Consider the following 7,664-nt stretch of genomic DNA (forward strand, 5'->3'; position numbering starts at 1 on the left):
TCCGACTGTAGATGCTCTAAGGTAGACGTACATGTGCGTGTCATTAGTTGTGCCATGAACAACAAGGGTCAGATAAAAAACCCGAAAGAAACAACAAGGGTTTTGATGAGGGATGCAAGTGCCCGATCATGAGATTCACCCTAAGGATTCCATCTTTGAACTAGAAGCAAGCAAGAGGTGGGACAAGGTTTTGGCTACAGTCCTTTTTTCAGTCTATTTTAACTTTCAAACGAATTTGAATTCAATTTTTCGCTACTTTTTGCTTGGTATGGATGTTTACCGTGCGGGGTCAAGAAACTCGATGACCGAGCGCTAACCGAATTTACCGCCTGGTAACCAAAACCCCAAGGTGGAATACCAGAAAGAGGATGCGTACCCTAAAGCCATAATTCTTGTAATTGAAAAATGTATTTTCTTAAGCCGCCCATAGGAAACATATTCTGACTTTTTACCTGTTGAATGTCCAACAAGAGGTTCCTTAATAACTTCTGCAATTTGCATTGGGTCGTGTGTTTTGGTGAGAGAGCTCCAGTTGAGCTTAACACACCCTATATGAAAGGAAAAAATTCCAGACGTACGAATGAAATCCTCCGGGATTCCAAGGAAGCCAATAGGATGCACGCGGTGGCTCCATGAACGAACGACCAGCTACTGCCTACTTTGTCTCACAATCATCAAACAACATATCATCAGTTAAGGACGGAAACAGAAGGGGGAAATCAAGAGTGAAGCAACCACAACACAAGTTCCTATTCACTTAGCCGGATAGCATATTTCTCAACGTCTCGGTAGCTTTCACACAGGAAGAAAAACATAAAGATAGACTACCACCAGATGATCTGAGCTTCAGCAACCACAGGAAGATAAGCAAAACCCAGTAAGTAACATCACGCTAGGTCCCTCTTGGTTGCTCTGCCCTCTGGATCAGCTTCCATCGAGGAGCCAAACAGTGTTTCCAAGGCCGTAGTGGTGAGAAAATATATCCCTGCAAACCTCAGGAAATCGCTGATCCTTTTTCCTCGTCTATATGAGCGCCTACAGGTTGACATGATGATATAAGAAACAGAACCGTAGCCTAACGTAGAGTAGAACAAACAAGAGGAGGAGTTTCAGGAGAGTATATTGTGCAGATGTGTACATACCAGCGTGGATCGTTGTGTTTTGGTTCCATCTGCACAGAAAGATTTTCCAGAAGCCCAACGTTTGGCGATACTAAACTGTCGTAAATTGTGTTGTTCTTTTCATGCTCGGCAATAGCAGTGTACAGCTCCTCTTTCATCTTCTTGATTTGCCCCTCGTTTTCACCGGTGAGGCCCTGCAGCAGCGCTCACAGATTTGTTTCTTGATGAGTTTTGTTATTAAACATTGGATAATAATAAGAATAGGGATTCATTTGTTTTTTTTGAAAAACCCCTCCATGTATTAATTAACTTAAAATGTTCATACAATCATTCGTTACAAACTTTGCCACGCAGGGCGGAACAGAATGAAACATAATACCATCAGAACTATTATCAAAACTAAACTTTGCAATCTCATGAGCCACCATATTAGCCTTCCTGTTGATCTTAGAAATCTGTAAATTCACCAACAACTTTGAGACATCTACAGCTTCCTTCTTTAGATCAACAAGGGATGATCTGTCCACATATTCTTTACCAAAAACGGAGGCTACAAACGAACAGTCAGTTTCCAAAATGACGGGCATGTCTAGAGTCATACCAATATATAGGCCGGACAAGGACGCTCTAAGTTCCGCTTCCTCAACACTGTAGCAAGTACCAATATAATCCCAGGAGGATAGGATCACTTGTCCACGGTGATTTCTAACAACCACCCCCACGCTCGCAGCTTCAATGGCCTCCACAAAACTTGCGTCGACATTAATCTTATAGACGTCTGGGGTAGGTGGCCTCCAAAGAGTAACCTGCCTCTCAATGTTATTGGTTGGCTGAAGATCCAACTCCACTTGCTTCCCCTTACTGCATATCTCCACCTGCATTTTAGCAAGACAAGACGAGAAAGATGCCCAATAATTTTCGACAAAATTTACCGAGGCTGAGATGGATTCCATTCCCTTACCAAAGATCAAATCATTCCTCAAGTGCCAAGCTCTCCAAAACATGAATATAGTTTGCTCACGAACAGGCGTAGTTAACTGGTCCAATAGAATAAGGAACCAATCCGGTCCAGAATATTTGAAGGTCTCCTCTGCTGGTAATTTCCAAACTTCCTTCAGAGCCATGCGGAACGCACGAGCCTTGGGACAAACCACCAAAGCATGGAAAATACACTCATCATCAATACCACATATTGAGCATGTACCTAGAGTAGTTTGATGATGTTTAACCCTATTGAGTTGAACCGCCAAACTATTAGAAGCAGCCCTCCAGACAAAAATTTTAATTTTTTGGGGGACATTAGCATTCCAAATAATATTCCAGAGCCTCCTATCCCCATTTATGGCATCACTGGAATTGCCAGAAACACTCCTCGGCTCTTTAAGATTCAGAGCTAGTCTATACGCACTCTTCACGGAGAACAAGCCACTTTTCTCATGGTGCCAAGCAATAAAGTCTCCCTCGCCCACTCGAAGAATACGGAGCTTTAGGATTTCCTCTGCATCATGAATATAAAATAGATGCCTTATCAGGTTCTCATCCCAACTCCTGGTTGCACTCAAAAATAACTCGGAAACCAATTTGATCCTAGTTCTGCTCTTTTTACCACAAATTTGTAGGCCAGATTCCCTAGGGATCCAATTATCCCTCCAAATATTTATACTAGTCCACTCTCCAAATAATGCCTTTTTAGCAATTCAAGGCCATGCATAATTCCTAACTAAGTAAGGGAAGTAGCTTGAGGGAATACTGTATCAATAAGGTGCCCATGAGGATAGTATTTAGCTTTCATCACCTTAGCACACAGAGAGTCCGGAAAAACCAAAAGACGCCAAGCTTGTTTCGCCAGGAGTGCTTGATTAAAAAGCCGAAGATCACGAAAGCCCATACCCCCTTCACTTTTTGGTCTCGTCATCTTATCCCAAGCCAGCCAATGCGTTCTTTTCCTATTCTCTTCATCGCCCCACCAAAAATTCCTGATAATCTGGGATAACTCCTCACACAGTGAAGCGGGGAATTTAAAAATACCCATTGCAAACACGGGAATAGCTTGAATAACAGACTTGATCTGGATTTCTTTCGCTCCGCTCGAAGCATATTTTTTAATATAATCTGAAACCCGCTTGAGCACCTTATCTTTGGTGGATTGAAACTTACCTGCCTTCATACGACCTTCTGGAATAGGCAAGCCTAGATATTTATCCTCAAAACCATCAATCGTGATTTTAAGGATAACCAGAATAGACACCTGGTCTTCCATAGAACAATTTTTGCCAAATAATATGAAGCATTTATCCGGACTTAATAGTTGGCCAGTACCCTCCTCATAAGCCGACAAAATGCCTTTAATATTCAGAGCTTGCTCCAAGTTACCCTTAAAAAACAGGAGACTATCATCAGCAAAAAGGAGATGAGATATACCTGGGGCATGTCTGTTTAGCCAGAACTCTTGAATAGCCCCTCTTGCCGAAGCATCATTAAGTAGCAACGACAATGCTTCAGCCACAAAGAGGAATAAGTATGGTGATAGTGGATCCCCTTGCCTGAGACCACGAGAAGGATGAAAAGGCTCTAACAGCTGGCCATTCAAACGCACAGCAAACTTCACAGTGGTAACACAAGACATGATCCACTTAATCCATGTTGGAGCAAAACCATACGCTTGAAGCATTCTTTCCAAGAAATTCCAATCGACACGGTCATACGCTTTAGCGAGATCCAACTTATATGCACAAAATTCACCACGGCTATCTTTTAACGTATTTAAAGAGTGCATACATTCAAACGCGATAAGTGCATTATCAGATATTGATCTTCCAGGGATGAATGCACTTTGGGTAGGAGAAATCATACCATCTAGCAGAGGTCTTAGTCTGTTGACCAGGCACTTAGAGATAATCTTATAAATCACATTACAAAGACTGATTGGACGGAAGTCTTTTATGGACTAAGGATTCTTCACCTTAGGAATAAGAACAATAATTGTATCATTTATCCCTTCAGGCATAGTTCCAGAAATAAAAAATTGCTGGATGGCACGAACAATATCCTCCTTAAGCAGCCCCCAATTTCTTTGAAAAAACCTGGCAGGAAATCCATCTGGCCCCAGGGCCTTTAACGGCCCTATTTGGAATAGGGCATCGCTGATTTCTTGCTCAGAAAATGGCTTACAAAGATCCTCATTCATTTGATCAGTCACCAATGGTTTCACAAGAGAAATGATACGGGGCGGATTAACCACAAAATCACAGGAATAAAGATTCTTGAAAAAATCATTAGTGATACCTTTTATTTCATCCATATCATGAGAGAGAGACCCATCTCTTCTTTTGATGGCAGAAATATTATTTTTCTTCGCTCTCCAAGTGGCCTTCCTATGAATTTTTTTTGTGTTCCTATCTCCCCATTTCATTTTCTTCAGACATGATCTCTGCTTCCACATAATTTCTTCCTTTAACAGGAGCTCATCCATTTCCTTTAAAATTTTCTTCCTTTCTACTATTGCTTTATGATCACTTCTGTAAACAACACACTTAGTCTTTTGCGAGCAGATTCAAGTTTTTTTGGCAAATATCCAATGTGAACCTGACTCCACCCATGAAGAGACTTCATCAACTTGTCCAGATTATTGGCAACATCTCCCAGATTATTGACTCTAGCATTATTATTCCAACACGAATCAATCTGTACTTGCAGCTCCGCATCTTCCCTCTCCCAATACGCTTCATATTTCAAATGTTTAATAAGTGTGCCAGAACGAGGAGCTCCCATCAATTCAATAAGAAGAGGGCAATGATCTGACCTGGAACTGATAATATGCGTTACCTTGCAGTCAGGAAAGATAGATGACCATTGGGGGCACGCCACCGCCCGGTCCAGCCGCACCTTCACATTCTTGTTACCTTCCTGCTTATTGTTATAGGTCCAAGGAACTCCATGAAAACCCAAATCAAACAAGTTGCATTCAGACATGATCTCACGAAAATTAGCCATAAGTTTTGGTGACCGTTTGATCCGAGAAAAATACTCATCTTGCCACATAGCCTCATTAAAGTCACCAGCCATAAACCATGGACCCGACCCAAGAGGTTTTATACGCCTTAACAATTCCCACATAACATACCTTTGGCTCGCCTTCGGCTCCCCATAGATAAAAGTGCATCTCCACTTAGTGCCAGCATCGTTGGAAATGTACATGTCAATAAAATGTTCCCCATATTTGTTTAACTCCAAAGTGTACAGGTCATCCCAATAGACCGCTAATCCACCTCCTTTGCCTGGCATAGAAACAGCAAAAACATTTTTCATACCCAAGCGGTAGCGCAAACTCTCAACATACTCTTTATTTTTTCTTGTTTCAGAAAGAAAGATAATGTTAGGCCGGTGTGTCTTTGAAAGGCACACAAGTTCTTGAACTGTCCGAGGCTGACCTAAGCCTCGGCAGTTCCAACATATCATTTTCATGGCTCCTGACGGGCGTCATCAAGTGCGCCCGTCAGTTGACCGGCAGCCCCAGGGCCGGTAGCTTCCTTGCTTATACCCCCATTTTCCTTACCATCGCCTACGGACTCTCTCCTATTTTGATCCTCCTCCTCTCCCTCAACTATCTCCTCTGTAATATGAACAGCGGAGCCTTCTATGCCTACTACAGATTCAACTCTCTCAACACACACTCTTTTACATGTCACACTCATATCTAGAGCACCCCTAAACTCTATGCTATCAGTACTGGAGCTATTCATGCTAAGAACCATGTCCTTGTCTTCATCCGGTGAGCGCCTCTTCCTACCAGCCGTGCCCTCAAGCATTGCAGCAAAGGCCGCCTTGCCGCCGGAAAGATCGCTGCCGCTATTCGGCGGAGTGGGGATGCCAAAAACCGCATGTTTAACACATGCGGCTTGCAGCATAACCTTCTCGTCCTGTTCTTGTCGGTGAAGCCTTTTCCACCGCTGGACTCCAGCAGAAGTGAGGGCTTGCCATTGGGCGCCAACATCAGCACCATCGTCACGACCATCCTTGTGAATGGCCACCTGAACCTGAGCTTCGCCCTCAAGCCGCTGCAGCTGCACGCCCACAACAGCAGCAGAAGCCAGGGTCAGCTGGTGCCCCGGCTGTGCATGCACCTCAGCAGTTGCACCCCCAGCCTGCTCCTGAGGCCGCTGCTGCATAGGAACATCAGTAGCATCACTCGCCTGGTCTTGGATCAGAGCCATAGAGGCCCTAGCAGGATCATCCAAATTCCTCTTGTGTCCACCTCCATCCGCAGGAGATGACCCAGGGGTGACCAGGTTGATGTTGAGGCCCCCCCTAGGCACATGAAGTTGAGGATGATCAACTTGGCTTGCCACCAACTGGTTCGGGGGCGCCGGCAACCCCTCCTGGGTACCCGCATCCCCCGCCACCTTTCCCGCAACATCTGAAGAAGGACCCGAGCCTGCCGCAGCCACTGAAAGGTTGCGCACAGCCTTGGAAATCGCCGAAATGACTCTGTCCGACAACTTTGCCCCGGTGCTTCCGAAGTCGAGGAAGCGCTTCCAGTGCGGCGGCGCCTTCATGTCGATCGAGAAGTTTGGCTTGCGCAGTTCCTTTGGCATGCTGCAGAATCTTTCCATAGTGTGGCCCAGGATGCCACAACAGAAACAAAAATTTGGAAGTTTCTCGTATTTCACCTTAAACGTGATCTCGTCCTTGCTGCCGATCGGACTGAACCCAACTTCCTTCTTCAGCGGCGTGTCCACCTTATGCTCCACTCGAATGCGGAGATGCTCGTCAAGGATCATCTTGTTCCGGTGGGACACCGCGATGACCTTGCCGAGCTTCTTGCCGAAAGTCCACCCCATCTCCTCGGTCTTCAACACGAAGGGCAGCTTGTGGATTTGTGCCCACAATCTGATGGAGTTGAGGTCGACCTCCGCTGGGTTGCCCTGGCCATCGAAGTCGGCGAAGATGACGGCGTCGTTGTGGAAGTGCCAAGGACTAGCAGCCAGGACATGCTGCCGATCCCCCTCCTCCGTGAACTCCACCACGAAGCGTTTGTCGATGCTCGTGACCATCTGGGCCCTCGCATCACCACGAAGCCGCCAGGGTCCTTTGAGCTTGTTGACGACGTCCGAAGGATTGGCTGGGTACGGGGAGAGCACTCGCCCCACAGCCAGCTTTCCCTTGACCGCACTCACCATTGCCTCCATGTCGATGACGATTGGCGAGTCATCGAACTCGACCATCTTGGCCTTGCCATGCCTGCGGAGAGGAGGAGGGCGCTCCGAAGCAGAAGTGAAGCCAAAGGAGGGGTTCGGGGGAGTGGTCAGGGCTAGGCCTGACGGACCCCCGACATCACTCCTTCCCTTTCCAACCGTGGGCGTGGCTGGGGTCGCCGTTGGCTGCATTGCGGCCGGCCCTTCCTCAGGGGTTCTAGACCCAGCACCACCATCACCTGACCCAGCAATGGTCAGGTTCATCATTCCTCGACCTTGATCCTCGCCTTGGCCTTCCATGGACAGAAAGTACAGAGCAACAGAAGAAACTGGTATGGAGCAGAACACT

Source organism: Triticum aestivum, chromosome 7B (genome assembly GCF_018294505.1).
Source record: "Triticum aestivum cultivar Chinese Spring chromosome 7B, IWGSC CS RefSeq v2.1, whole genome shotgun sequence".
Classification (NCBI taxonomy): domain Eukaryota; kingdom Viridiplantae; phylum Streptophyta; class Magnoliopsida; order Poales; family Poaceae; genus Triticum; species Triticum aestivum.